Genomic DNA, 16,421 nt, shown 5'->3' with positions numbered 1-16,421 from the left:
ACAGCAATTCTAGGAACAGAAAAGACCCATTTCTGGAAGGTAAGACATGTGGAGAAGTGAATCCGAGGCGACATATGGGCAAATAGACAGAGGTGGGAGGGTCTGGCTTTTGGTAAGTGGTAGAGCAGTGGAGTACAAAATCAGCACTTTTAGAAGTCTTCTCCGCTGAGGGCCATCACTCCAGAGGCTAAGTGGTGGTGGTGGGGAGCCCTCACGGGGACAGTGTGGTCTCAGGACCCATAGGGTCACAAAAAGATCAGGGGTGTCTGAGTGTGGCAGAGCTCCCAGGTATTGGAGTGAGGAAGCTGGCTACAGACACAGAGCTGAGGAGTGGGCTCTCAGCTCGGGGTTACCTTAAACCATGATCCAAGGCACACTTCGGCTACTGCTTTTCAAGCAGGGACCCCACAAGCGCAGATCTAGGGAGGGCCCTCCTTCCTCCTCCAGGAGGGGTGACACAGGAGCACACTACAGGAACCTGCTGGGTTTGAAGACTCCAAATGAGCCTGTGCATCAGAGATAGAAATGCTCAGTCATAGGCTGGGTGAGCTCAGAGTGCAGCTGGAGACAAGGGAGAAAGGAATGATTAACTGCTTTTCTCTGAGGGCACACTGAGGAATAGGGCCTGAAGGTCTCAGTTCCTACGGGGCCAGAAAGTGGGAGGTCACCATCTTCATTCCTGTCCTCCAAAGCTGTGCAGAAAGCATTCAGGGAACAAAGGCTACTGAGAGCAAGCCCAAGCAGATTACTTAGCCTGGCCCCTGGCAAGGGCAATGAAATCCTGCCTTGGGCAAAGACATTTGGGAATCAGTGCAACTGTCCCATCCCCCAGAAGATCAACAAGAACATCTAGCCAAGACCAAGTTCACTGATCAATGAGAATGACAAAACCTCAGAAATACAGTAATACAGCATATGGAATTTATGGCTTTTTTCCCCAATTCAATGATTCTTTAGACTTTCAAAGTTAACTTTTTTAAATTTTATTTTTTCTTATTCTATTTAAAAAAATTTTCCACTTTCTTATATTAATGATTTTTAAACTATTTTATCTTATCACTACCTCTTAAAAAATATTTTTGAATTTTTATTGTTATAGTCATATTCTATCCCTTCATTGTATTTAGTGTTACTTATGGTATACATATAGGTTTCTCTTTCTTTAAAATTTTGTGATACAGTTTCATCTAACAGATCACAATATACCCTAAATCTAGCACAAGGCTTTGTTCTAGTCTACAGCATAGTTATATTCTTTCCTTTTGTTTTTTCTTTTTTCAACCAACTTCAGATCAATTCCTTTATTAGAATCTTTTAAAATTTTTATCTTTACAGTCATGTTCCATCCCTTCATCATGTTTACCCTTATTTTTGTATGTATATATATATATAAATATATATAAAAATAAATATAAATATAAATGTATATATATTTTTATCTTTTTAAAAAATTGTGTGAGGCAATTTCTTCTAACAGATCCAAATACACCCAAAATCAAGTGTGTTGCTCTGTTCTATTCACCATCTAATATATGTATATTACATATACATATATTACATAATATATATGATATTATATATATACATATATAATACCTATATAATACATATATAATATCATATAAATTATGTAATATATATATACATATATATGTATATATACATACGTATATATATTTCCCCCCACTCATTAAGTCTCCTGGTTTAGGGTCTCTTCTGATTGGTTAGTGTATATTTTTCTGGGATTGTTGCTACCCTTTTAGCATTTTGTTCTCTCATTCAACTTTTCTTACCTGAATAAAATGACAAAGTGGAAAAACTCACCAAAGAAAAAGAACAAGAGGCAGCACTGAGACTAGGGACCTAATCAATATGGACATTGGTAAGATATCAGATCTAGAGTTCAGAATAACGATTATCAAGGTGCTTTCTGGGCTCAAAAAAAGCATGGAAAATATTAGAGAATTGCATTGTGGAGAAATAAAATCCCTTTATGGAGAAATAAAAGAACTAGGATCTAACCAAGTTAAAATTAAGAAAGCTATTAATGAGGTACAGTAAAAAAAAAAGTGGAGGCTCTTACTGCTAGGATAAATGAGAAAGAAGAGAGAATTACTGATAGAAAAGACCTAATGATGGAGAATAAAGAAACCAAGAAAGAGATATATAAATAACCACTGGACCATGAGGGGAGAATTCAAGAGATGCATGATAACATAAGATGAAAAATTATTAGAGTAATTGGGATCCCAGAAGAAGAGAGAGAGGGGCAGAAGGTATATTGAAGCTAATAACAGTGGAGAACTTCCCTTATTTGGGGAAGGAAACAGGCATCAAAGTCCAGGAGACACAGAAAATCCCCCTCAAAATCAATAAAAATAGGTCCACACCTTGTCATCTAATAACAAAACTTATAAGTCTTAGTGACAAAGAGAAAATCCTGAAAGCAGCTCGAGACAAGAGGTCTCTAACATGCAATGATAAAAATATTAGATTGGCAGTAGACCTATGCACAGAGGCCTGGCAGGCCAGAAAGGACTGGCATGATATATTCAGAACTAAATGAGAAAACTATGTAGCCAAGAATTCTATATCCAGCTAAGCTGTCACTGAAAATAGAAGGAGAAATAAAAAGCTTCCAGGATAAATGGAAACTAAAAGAATTTGCAAACACCAAACCAGCCCTACAGGAAACATTGAAAAAGGTCCTCTAAGCAAAAGAGAGCCTAAAAGTAACAAACCAGAAAGGAACGGAGACAATATACAGTAACAGTCACCTTTCAGGCAATACGACGTCACTAAATTCACATCTCTCAATAGTTACCCTAAATGTAAATGGGCTAAATTCCCCCAATCAAAAGACACAGGGTATCAGAATGGATGAGAAAAAAAAAAAAAGATCCTTTGATATGCTGTCTGCAAGAAATTCATTTACCATGCTAATGAACATCAAAAGAAGCCCAGGGTGGCAATCCTTATATCAGATAAATTAGATTTTAAGGCAAAGACTATAATAAGAGATGGTGAAGGACACTATATCATACTTAAAGGCTCTGTCCAACAAGAAGATTTAAGAATTTTGAATATCTATGCTCCTAACATGGGAGCAGATAACTATATGAACCAATTAATAACAAAACCAAAGAAACACATTGACAATATACAATAATAGTAGGGGACTTTAACACCCCCCCTCATTAAAATGGGCAGATCATCTAAGCAGATCAACAAGGAAGTAAAAGCTTTAAATGACACACTGGACCAGATGGACATCACAAATATATTCAGAACATTCCATTCCAATGAAACAGAATACACATTCTTCTCTAGTGCACATGGAACATTCTCTAGAATAGATCACATTCTGGGTCACAAAAAAGGTCTCAACTGGTACCATAATATTAGGGTCATCCCCTACATATTTTCAGACCACAATGCTCTGAAGCTAGAACTCAATCACAAGAGGAAATTTGGAAAGAGCCCAAATACATGGAGGCTAAAGAGCAGTCTACTAAAGAATGAATGGGTCAACCAGGAAGTTAAGGAAGAATTGAAAAAAATTCATGGAAACAAATGATAATGAAAGAACAACTTTTCAAAATCTGTGGCACAACAAAGGCAGTCCTGAGAGGAAAATATATAGTGATACAAGCCTTTCTCAAGAAACAAGAAAGGTTTCAAATACACAACCTAATGCTACACCTAAAAAAGCTGGAGAAAGAATAGCAATGAAATTCTAAACCCATCAGGAGAAGAGAAATAATAAAGATCAGAGCAAAAATCAATGAAAAAGAAACCAAAACCAAAAACTAACAAACAAACAAAATCCAATAGAACAAATCAATGAAAGTAGGAGCTGGTTCTTTGAAAGAATTAATAAGATTAATAAACCCCTGGCCAGACTTATCAAAAAGAAAAGAGAAAGGACCCAAATAAATAAAAACATGAATGAAAGAGGAGAGCTCACAACCAACACCAAAGAAATACAAACAATTATAAGAATATATTATGAGCAACTATATGCCAGCAAGTTTGACAATCTGGAAGAAATGGATGCATTTCTAGAGACATGTAAACTAGCAAAACTGAACCAGGAAGGAATAGAAAACCTGAACAGACCCATAACCAGTAAGGAGATTGAAGCAGTCATCAAAAAATTCCCAAACAACAAGAGTCCTGGGCCAGATAGCTTCTCAGGGGAATTCTAATAAGCATTTAAGAAGAATTAATTCTTACCCTCCTGAAACTGTTCCAAAAAATAGAAATGGAAGGAAAACTTCCAAACTCATTTTATGAGTCCAGCATTACCTTGAACCCAGAACCAGAAAAAGACTCCATCAAAAAAGAGAATTACAGACCAATATCCTTGATGAACACCAATGCGAAAATTCTTACCAAAATACTAGCCAATAGGATCCAACAGTACATTAAAAGGATTATTCACCATGACCAATTGGGATTTATTCCAGGGCTGCAAGGTTGGTCCAACATTTGCAAATCAATCAATGTGTTACAATACATTAATAAAAGAAAGAACAAGAACCATATGATACTCTCAATAGATGCTGAAAAAGTATTTGACAAAGTACAGCATCCTTTCTTGATCAAATATCTTCATGGTGTAGGGATAGAGGGTACATACCTCAACATCATCAAAATCACCTATGAAAAACCCACAACAAATATCATTCTCAATGAGAGAATGAGAGCCTTTCCCCTAAGGTCAGGAACACAGCAAGGATGTCCACTAGCTCCACTGCTATTCAATATAGTACTAGAAGTCCTAGCCTCAGCAATCAGACAACAAAAGAAATAAAAGGCATCCAAATTGGCAAAGAAGTCAAATTCTCACTCTTTGCAGAAGATATGATACTTTATGTGGAAAATCCAAAAGACCCCACTCCAAATCTGCTAGAACTCATACAGGAATTCAGCAAAGTGTCAGGATATAAAATCAAAGCACAGAAATCCAACAGCAAGACAGAAGAAAGAGAAATTAGGGAGTCAATCCCATTTACAAGTTGCACCCAAATCTATAAGATACCTAGGAATAAACCTAACCAAAGAGGCAATGAATCTGTACTCAGAAAACTATAAAGTACTCATGAAAGAGATTGAGGAAGACACACACACACACACAAATGGAAAAGCGTTCCATGCTCAAGGATTGGAAGAACAAATATTGTGAAAATGTCTATGCTACCTAAAGCAATCTACACACTTAATGCAATCCCAATCAATAAAACATTGTTTTCCCCCCAAAGAAATGGAACAAATAATCCTAAAAATTATGTGGAACCAGAAAAGACCTCAAATAGCCAGAGGAATGTTGAAAATGAAAGTCAAAGTTGGTGGCATCACAATCCCAGACTTCAAGCTCTATTTCAAAGGTGTCATCATCAAGACAGTATGGCACTGGCACAAAAAGAGACACACAGATCAATGGAACAGAATAGAGAGCCCAGAAATAGAACCTCAACCCTATGGTCAACTAATCTTTGACAAAGCAGGAAAGAATGTCTAATGGTAAAAAGACAGTCTCTTCAACAAATGGTGTTGGGAAAATTGAGCAGCCACATGCAGATAAATGAAACTGGATCATTTTCTTACACCACACACGAAAATAGACTCAAAATCCTTGGGAAGAACACAGGCAGCAACCTCTTCAACCTCAGCCACAGCAACTTTTCCTTAGAAACATCACCAAAAGCAAGGGATGCGAGGGATAAAACGAACTCTTTGGACTTCATCAAAATCAAAAGCTTTTACACAGCAAAGGAAACAGTCAACAAAACCAAAAGACAACTGACAGAATGGGAGAAGATATTCACAAATGACATATCAGATAAAGGGCTAGTATCCAAAATCTGTAAAGAACTTACCAAACTCAACACCCAAAGAACAAATAATCCACCAAGAATTGGGCAGAAGACATGAATAGACAGTTCTGCAAAGAAGACTGCCAAATGGTCAACCAGACACATGAAAAAGTGTTCCACATGACTCAGCCTCAGGGAAATACAAATCAAACCACAGTGAGATACCACCTCACACCAGTCAGAATGGCTAAAATTAACAAGTCAGGAAATGACACATGTTGGCAAGGATGTGGAGAAAGGGGAGCCCTTTTACACTGTTGGTGGGAATGCAAGCTGGTGCAGCTGCTCTGGAAAACAGTATGGAGGTTTCTCAAAAAGTTGAAAATAGAGCTACCCTATGACCCAGCAATTGCACGACTGTTATTTACTTACCCTAAAGATACAAATGTAGTAATCCAAAGGGGCACGTGCAGCCAAATGTTTATGTCATCAATGTCCGCAGTAGCTGAACTATGGAAAGTACCTAGATGATGTCCATCAACAGATAAAAAAGATAAAGAAGATGTGATATATATATATATATATATATATATATATATATTCATATATATATACAAATACTATGCAGCCATCAAAGAAAAACACAGAATCCTGCCATTTGCAATGACATGGATGGAACTAGAGGATATTATGCTATGTGAAATAAGTTAATCAAAGAAAGAGAATTATCATATGATCTCCCTGTTACAACGAATTTGAGAGGCTGGGAGGGGGAGAAGGGGACGGTCATGAGGGGTAGGGAGGGGAAAAAAATGAAACAGGATGGGAATGGGGAGGGAGACAAACCATAAGAGACTCTTAATCCCAGGAAACAAACTGAGAATTGCTGGGGGATGGGAGGGGAGGGATAGGGTGGCTGGGTTATGGACATTGGGGAGGGTATGTGTTATGGTGAGTGCTGTGAATTGTGTAAAACTGATGATTCACAGACCTGTACCCCGGAAGCAAATCATACATTATATGTTTAAAAAAAAAAGTCAGATGGTTAACCAACTGAGCCACCCAGGTGCCCATGGAATGGACTTTTTTTGGGGGGGGGGGGTCTTTTATGATACTGATGCTTTGAAGAGTAGAGGACAGTTGTTTTGCAGAATATCCTCTGATTTCTGTTTGTCTGAAGTTTTCTCAGGGTTAAATTCAGGTTATGTATTTTGGCCAAATCATAATGATTATGTCAGTTTGTCTAACAACATTTGCTACACTGAAAATTCCATTAGTTAATGGTTTGTTTTTCCTATCGTACTTTAAAAAAAAATCAGCAGATATATGTATATTCTCTTATTTCCCTTTACTTCTTACATAAAAGATAGCATATCACATTTATTTTTATAGTTTGCCTTATTCACTTCACATTATATCCTAGAAATCTCTTCATTTCAGTTTATTCAGATCTTCCTCATTATCTTTTACAACCACATGCTCTATTGTGTGGATGTGCTATTATTTATTCATCTAATTTCCTATGTATGAACAATTCTTTTTTTTTTTTTCCTTCTGTATTCTGTTATTACAAATAATGTGAAAGGAGAGCCTAGGTGGCTCAGTTGTTAAACATCTCCCTTTGGCTCAGGTCATGATACCCAGATCCAGGGATTGAGCCTCACATAGGGTTCCCTGCTCCTCAGGGGGCCTGATTCTCCCTCTTCCTCTGCCTGCTGCTCCCCTGGCTTGTGCTGTCTCTGTCAAATAAATAAATTCTTTAAAATATATAGATATATTTTATCTGATATTAACATATTCATTTTACTCTCTTATGGTTACTCTTTGAATGATACATCTTTTCCCATCATTTTACTTTAAGTCTATTTGTCTTTAAATCTGAACTGTATCTCTTGTGTATGACATATAGTTAAATCTTGCCTTTTATACTGCCTTAAATTCTCTGTCTTTTAACAGTGGTGTTTAGCCCACTCACATTTAACTAATTATGATATGGTTTGACTTCCATCCATTATTTTGCTATGTGTTTTCCAAATGTCTAATGTATATTTTTTCTTTAATGCATTCTTGTTTCAAACAAATACATTTTAGTGTACCATTGCAATTCCTCTGATTATATTTTTAACTGAATATTTTGTACTTAATTTAATAATATTTGTTCTAGGGATTACAATATGCATCTTAATTCATGACTATATGCCTAAGGTTAATACTGATTCAATTCCAGTAAAGTATTATATCTACATTTTTGGTGCTACTATTGTCACACATACCTATATATGTTATAAATTCAACAATATAATGTTATGATTATTGTTTCATATAATATTGAAATATATATTATATATTCATATAATTCTTAATATAATTAAGAAATGAAAAAAGAACTATAGATATTTATACAGGTTTTTATATTTACCCATAATATTTACCAGTTCTAGCATCCTTTATTTCTTCCTGTAGATTTAAGTTAATGTTCCATATCATTTCCTTCAATACTTCTTTAGTATTTGTTATAGGGAATGTCTATTAGGTGTAAATTCTTTTAGTATTGTTTAATCTGAGAAATCGGTACTTTTCCTGAAATTTTACTATAGAATTATTTGGTGATAACATTTTTTTCCTCCCACACTTTGAATATGTCATTCCACTGCCCTTTTTCCTCCATCACTGTTGATGAGAAGTCAATGTTAATCATATTGTTGTTTCTCTATACTTGATGAAAATTTTTTCTCTTGCTGCTTTCAAGATTTCTCTTAGTACCTATAGTTTTTTTAGCTCCTTGAATATCTAAGTTAATGTTTTGATTATTTAATCATATTTACAAAGGTTTTAGCCATTATTTTTTAATAAACTTGTCACCCCCCCATTTTTTATTAATTAATTTATTTTCACAAAAACAGTATTCATTATTTTTTCACCACACCGAGTGCTCCATGCAATCCATGCCCTCTATAATACCCATCACCTGGTACCCCAACTTCCCACCCCCCCGCCACTTCAAACCCCTCAGATTGTTTTTCAGAGTCCATAGTCTCTCATGGTTCACCTCCCCTTCCAATTTACCCCAACTCCCTTCTCCTCTCTAACACCGCTTGTCCTCCATGATATTTGTTATGCTCCACAAATAAGTGAAACCATATGATAATTGAATCTTTCTGCTTGACTTCCCTATGACCCTGCAATTGCACTACTGGGTATTTAACCCAAAGATACAGATATCGTGAAAACAAGGGTCATCTGTACCCCAATGTTTATAGCAGCAATGGCCATGGTCGCCAAACTATGGAAAGAACCAAGATGCCCTTCAATGGATGAATGGATAAGGAAGATGTGGTCCATATACACTATGGAGAATTATGCCTCCATCAGAAAGGATGAATACCCAACTTTTGTAGCAACATGGACGGGACTGGAAGAGATTATGCCATTATTTTTCAAATTACTTTTCTGCCTCCTCTTCCCTTTTCTCTTGTTCTGAGCCTTCCACTAGGTGTATGCTGGCAAACTCCATGTTGTTCCACAAGTTTCTGAGGTTCTATTAATCTTTATTTAGTAATTTTACTCTGGGCTTTTAAATTTGTTTTTATTTATATTGATCTAGATTCAAGTTCACTGATTCTTTTTTTTTTTGACACTTAAATTGCAGTTGAGTGGTTAAGTTTAGGGTTAGGGTTAGGGTGAATTTTTCATTCTAAGTATTTTACATTTCTAAAATAAAATCTACAAACTCTAAAGATTTGCTTCTTTTTAATAATTTTTATTTATATTGATCATATTTGTTCATTTATTATTAACATATTTTTCTTTAACCTTTAAACACGGTTTCCTTTAATTCTTTGAACTTATTTATAATAACTGTTTTGAAGTCATTTGATGCTAAATCCAACATCATGACCCACCTAGATTCAGTTTCTGTTGATTGCACTTTTCCTGAGTATGGATCATATTTTCCTGTTTGTATGTAGACGCAAGCAGCCCCAGACAAGAACTCCACATTCTGCTACTGTTCAGTGGTTCTTCACAAACACTTAAATTTGTTGCTTCCCACTGCTCTATTTCTAGAACTGTGAAAATTGTATTTTTAACACTTTTGTCCAGTTTTATAGTTGTTTTAAAGTGAAAGAATTTGTCAAAATTTTCATTCTGCCTTAGCTAGAAGTCCTTTCTTCTTAATTCTGTATTTTTAACAACATTAAGTAGGATTTTTGTTGTTGCTAATAGGCAATTTTTGTTTAGATTTCTCTACACGTTTATATATATTCACTATTTCTTTTTTTTCTCTCTCTCTCTTTTTTTTTAACTTGGGTTAATTTTGTGGTTTTTTTAAAATTTCTTTTCAGTCTACCAGAATTCATTGTTTATGTACCACACCCAGTGTTCCATGCAATATGTGCTATCCATAATACCCACCACCAGGCTCACCCAACCTTCCTCCCTGCCTCTCCAAAACCCTCAGATTGTTTTTCAGAGTCCATAGTCTCTCATGGTTCATCTTCCCCTCCAATTTCCCCCAACTCCCTTTTCCTCTCCATCTCCCCATAGCCTCCCTGTTATTTCTTATGCTCCACAAATAAGTGAAACCATTTGATAATTGACTCTCTCTGTTTGACTTATTTCACTCAGCATAATCTCTTCCAGTCCTGTCTACATTGATACAAAAGCTGGGTATTCATCCTTTCTGATGGAGGCATAATACTCCATAGTGTATATGGACCCCATCTTCCTTATCCATTCATCTGTCAAAGGGCATCTGGGTTCTTTCCACAGTTTGGCGACTGTAGCCATTGCTGCAATGAACACAGGGTATGGATGGCCCTTCTTTTCACTACATCTGTGTCTTTGAGGTAAATACCCAGTACTGCAGTTGTAGGGTCATAGGGAAGCTCTATTTTTAATTTCTTAAGGAATCTCCACACTGTTTTCCAAAGTGGCTGCACCAACTTGCATTCCCACCAACGTGTAAGAGGGTTCCCCTTTCTCCACATCCTCTCTAACATACGTTATTTACTGTCTTATTAATTTGGGCCATTCTAGCTGGTGTAAGGTGGTATCTCAATGTGGTTTAGATTTGAATCTCCCTGATGGCTAGAGATGATGAACATTTTTTCATGTGTCTGTTAGCCATTTGTATGTCTTCATTGGAGAAGTGTCTGTTCATGTCTTCTGCCCATTTTTTGACATGATTATCTGTTTTGTGTGTGTTGCGTTTGAGGAATTCTTTATAGATCCTGGATATCAGCCTTTTGCCTGTACTGTCATTTGGGAATATCTTCTCCCATTCTGTGGGTTGTCTCTTTGTTTTGCTAACTGTTTCTTTTTCTGTGAAGAAGCTTTTGATCTTGATGAAGTCCCAAAAATTCATGTTAGCTTTTTGTTTTCTTTGCCTTTGGAGACATAGCTTAAAAGAAGTTGCTGTGGCCTACATTCTCCTCTAGGATTCTGATGGATTCCTGCCTCATGTTGAGGTCTTTTATCCATTTCGAGTTTATATTTGTGTATGACGTAAGAGAATGGTTAGTTTCATTCTTCTATATATAGCTGTCCAATTTTCCCAGCACCATTTATTGAAGAGACTGTCTTTTTTCCACTGCATATTTTTTCCTGCTTTGTCAAAGATTATTGGACCATAGAATTGAAGGACCATATCTGGGCCCTCTACTCTTTTCCACTGGTCTATATGTCTATTTTTATGTCGTACCATGCTGCCTTGTTGATAACAGCTTTGTAGTAAAGCTTGAAATCAGGCAACGTAATTCCCCCAGTTTCATTTTTCTTTCTCAACATTTCCTCAACAATTCGGGGTCTCTTCTGATTCCATACAAATGTTAGGATTGTTTGCTCCAGCTCTTTGAAAAATGCTGGTGGAATTTTGATTGGAATGGCATTGAAAGTATAGATTGCTCCAGGCAGTATAGACATTTTAACAATGTTTAGTTTTCTGATCCATTAGCATGAAATGGTCTTCCATCTTTTTGTGTCTTCTTCAATTTCTTTCATGAGTGTTCTGTAGTTCCTTGAGTACAGATCCTTTACCTCTTTGGTTAGGTTTATTTCCAGGTATCTTATGGTTCTTGGTGCTATAGTAAATGGAATCAATTCTCTAATTTCCCTTTCTGTATTTTCATTGTTAGCATATAAGTAAGCAACTGATTTCTGTACATTGACTTTGTATCCTGCCACATTACTGAATTGCTGTATGGGTTCTAGTAGTTTGGGGGTGGAGTCTTTTGGGTTTTCCATATAAAGTATCACGTCATCTGTGAAGAGAGAGTTTGACTTCTTCATTAACAATTTGAATACCTTTTATTATTTTTTTCTGATTACTGTTGCTAGGACTTCTAATACTATGTTGAACAAAACTGGTGAGAGTGGGCATCCTTGTCATGTTTCTGATCTCAAAGGGAAGGCTGTCAGCTTTTTCCCATTGACAATAATATTTGCTGTGGGTTTCTCATAGATAGATTTTATGAAGTTGAGGAATGTTCCCTCTATCCATATACTTTGAAGCATCTTAATCAGGAACAGATGTGGATTTTGTCAAATGTTTTTTCTGCATCAATTGAGAGGACCATGTGGTTCTTCTCTCTTCTCTTATTGATTTGTTCTATCACATTGATTGATCACATTGATTTGCAAATGTTGAACCATCCTTGCAACCCAGGGATGAATCCTACCTGGTCATGGTGGATAATCTTTTTAATGTGCTGTTGGATCCTATTAGCTAGGATCTTGATGAGAATCTTAGCATCCATATTCATCAGGAATATTGGTCTGAAATTCTCCTTTTTGGTGGGGTATTTCCCTGGTTTGGGGATCAGGGTAATGCTGGCTTCATAAAAGGAGTCTGGAAGTTTTCATTCTGCTTTAATTTTTTTGAAATAGCTTCAGGATAATAGGTATTATTTCTTCTTTGAAAGGTTGGTAGAATTCCCCAGGGAAACCATCAGGTCCTAAGCTCTTGTTTTTTGGGAGATTTTTGATCACTGCTTCAATCTCATTACTAGTATCAGTCTATTCAGGTTGTCATTTTCTTCCTGGTTAAATTTGGGAACTTTATAGTTTTCCAGGAATGCATCCATTTCATCTAGGTTGCTTAACTTATTGGAATATAACTGTTGATAATAATTCTGATGATTGTTTCTATTTCCTTGGTGTTAGTTGTGATCTCTTTCCTTTCATTCATCATTTTATTAATTTAGGCCTTCTCTCTTTTCTTTCAGATTAGTTTGGCCAATGGTTTATCAATCTTATTGATTCTTTCAAAAAACCAGCTTCTAGTTTCATTGATGCATTCTACTGTATCTCTAGTTTCTATCTCATTGATCTCTGCTCTAATCTTAATCATTTCCCTTCTTGTGTATGAATTTGGCTTAATTTTTTGTTGATTCTCCAGTTCTTTAAGGTGTAGAGACAGCTAGTGTATTCTGGATTTTTCAATTTTTTTGAGGGAGGCTTGGATGGCTATGTATTTCCCCCTTAGGACTGCCTTTGCTGTATCCCCTAGGTTTTGGACTGAAGTGTCTTCATTCTCGCTGGTTACCATGAATTGTTTACGTTCTTCTTTGGCTTCCTGGTTGATCCAAGCATTCTTAGCAAGGTGGTCTTTTAGCTTCCAGGTGTTTGAATTCCTTCAAAACTTTTCCTTTTGGTTGTGCTCCAGTTTCAAAGCACTATGATCTGAGAATATCCAGGGAATAATCTCAGTCTTTTTGTATTGGTTGAGCCCTTATTTGTGACCCAGTATGCGGTCCATTCTGAAGAAGGTTCCATGTGCACTCTAGAATGAGTATTCTGTTGTTTTAGGGTGGAATGTTCTGTATATATCTATGAGGTCCATCTGACCCAATGTGTCATTCAGTGCTCTTGCTGCTTTGATTTTCTGCTTGGATGTTCTGTCTATTACTGATAGTGATGTGTTAAGATCACCTACTATTAATGTATTCATATCAATATGACTCTTTATGTTGATTAACAGTTTTCTTATTTAATTGGCTGCTCCCATACTGGGGGCATAAATATTTATAATTGTTAGATCTTCTTGGTGGATGGTCCCTTTAAGAATTATGTAGTATCCTTTTGTATCTCTGACTACAGTCTTTAGTTTAAAATCTAATTTATCTGATATGAGAATCACTACCCCAGCCTACTTTGAGGCCCACTGGCATGAAAGATGCTTCTCCATCCCTTCACTTTCAGTCTGGATGTATCCTTAGTTTAAAAATGGGTCTCTTGTAGACAACATATGGATGGGCCCTGTCATTTTATCCAATCTGCAACCCTGTGCCATTTTATGGGTACATTTAGGCCATTCACATTGAGAGTGATTATTGAGAGATAAGTTTTTATCGATGTCATCGTGCTACCTGTGAAGTCTTTGTTTCTATAGATTGTCTCCATATATTTCTGTTCAATGATATTCTTGGTTTTTTTCCTCTTTTGTAGAACCCCCCTTAATATTTCTTGAAGTGCTGGCTTGGTGGTCACATACTCTTTTAAACCTTGCTGGTCTTGGAAGGTCTTTATCTCTCTATCCATTTTGAATGTCAGCCTTGCCAGATAAAGTATTCTTGGCTGCATGTTCTTAATGCCCTAAATACATCTTGCCAACCATTATTGGCTTTCCAGGTTCCAGTGGACAGGTCTGATGTTATTCTGATAGGCTTTCCTCTGTACATAAAGAATCTCTTCCCCCTAGCTTCTTTCAAAAGCTCCTGTCTAAAATTGTGATTCACCATTTTCACAATCAGGTGTTTTGAGGTCTTTCTAGATTCTATGATCTTGGGGGGAGACCTTTCTGCCTCTAGTACATGAAGCTGATTCCATTCACCAGATTGGGAAAATTTTCATGGATAATTTGTTCAACTATATCATCTAGTCTTCTTTCTTTCTCCTCCCCCTCAGGGAGTCCACTAATTCTGTTGTTGGAACATTTCATGGCATCATTTATTTCCCTAATTCTGTTTTCATGGCTTCTAAGCTGTTTGTTCCAGGATTCCTCCTGATACTTTTTCTCTATCAGTTTGTCCTCCAGATCACTAATTCTATATTCTGCCTAAGTTACCCTAGATTTTAGAGAATTTAGATTAGATTAAAACTCATTGAGAGTATTGTTAACATCATCCCTCATGGCTTTCACTTCTGCCCTCATCAATTCCATTTTGTCATCAAAGGCTTTCTCCAACCTAGCTATTGCCTGGATAATTGTTAGTCTGAATTCCTTTTCCAACATACTGTTTATGTCCATATCCAATAGCTCTGATGGAGAGGGACCACTCTCTTAATTTTTCCTCTGTTGGGCATTCCTCCTCCTCGTCATTTTGGTGAGAGATTGCTGAACCAATGTGTAGCTGAATGCATCAACCGTGGTGCAGGCAAGGTGCACTCTGGAATGCTTCTGAGCAATTGAGAGTCCCCACCAAAAAGAAAGTTAAAAGAAAAAGAGAGAGGGACAGGAAAAAAAAGAAGCAAAAATAAAAGAGAAGTTCTAGCCCGAATGGACCCCAAAGGTAAGATTTATAAAGTATACAAACAAAAACAGACAAAGAAAAAGACCAACAAAAGTAGGTGACAAGAAAAATAAATAAATTTGTAAAAAAAGAACCTAGTCAAAATGAACCCCAAGTATAAGATTTATATACTATCAGAACAACAAGAAATACACAAAAACACTGACAGAAGAAAAATATGGTCAGTGTGGGAGAGGAAGGTTATTTTGATTCTTCCTGGATGTATCTTGATATCTTTGTTAAAGGACTCAACTTTCCTGAGAAAAAGGGGGGTTAAAACTGGTTTACATACAGGGGTATCATTCATTGGGGAAAGGGGGTTATCTGGAAGGTTATCCTTATATGAATATTTAAAATAATAGTAAAATAAAATAATAGAAAAGCAAAAGAAAAACACAGGTATGTGTATCAAAAAAGTTCAGGCTAAAAGGTTATTATGGGAGTAGGACTCAAGATGGCAGAGGAGCAGAAGACTGAGATGACATCAGGAAGCAGGAGATCAAAGAGAAGAAGAGCAGCAATTCCAGAAACAGAAAATCCACCACTTTCTGAAATGTAGCACCTGTGGAGAAGTGAAAAAGTGATGGGAAGATAGACTGTGGTGTGAGCGGCCAGCTCCCGGCAAGTGATGGAACAATGGAGCACAAAATCAGAACTTTTAAGTCTGCTCCACTGAGGGGCATCACTCCAGAAGCTAAGCCAAGGTGAAACCCACCTGGGGACAGCATGGTCTCAGGTCCTACGGGGTCACTGAAGGATCGAGGCTGTCTGAGTGTCACAGAGCTTGCAGGTATTAGAGCAGGGAAGCTGGCTACAGAGACAGAGCTAAGGATTGAGCTGTCAACTCGGGGTTACCTTAAACTGTGATCTGTGGCCACTGCTCTTTGAGCAGGGACCCAACAAGATCTGAGGAGAACCCCCCTGGAAAAGCACAAGGATCGGCTGGCTTTGGAGACTCCAAGCAGGGCTGTGTGTCAGAGACAGAGACACGAGGTCACAGGCTGGGTGAGCTCAGAGCACAGCCAGAGGCCAGGGAGACGGGAGTGATTGAGCACTTTTCTCCAAGGGTGCACTGAGAAGTGGGGCCCCAAGC

This window comes from Mustela nigripes, chromosome 14 (assembly GCF_022355385.1).
Source record: "Mustela nigripes isolate SB6536 chromosome 14, MUSNIG.SB6536, whole genome shotgun sequence".
Taxonomy (NCBI): domain Eukaryota; kingdom Metazoa; phylum Chordata; class Mammalia; order Carnivora; family Mustelidae; genus Mustela; species Mustela nigripes.
The sequence above is the reverse complement of the archived record's forward strand: the minus strand, read 5'-3'. Positions refer to the sequence as shown.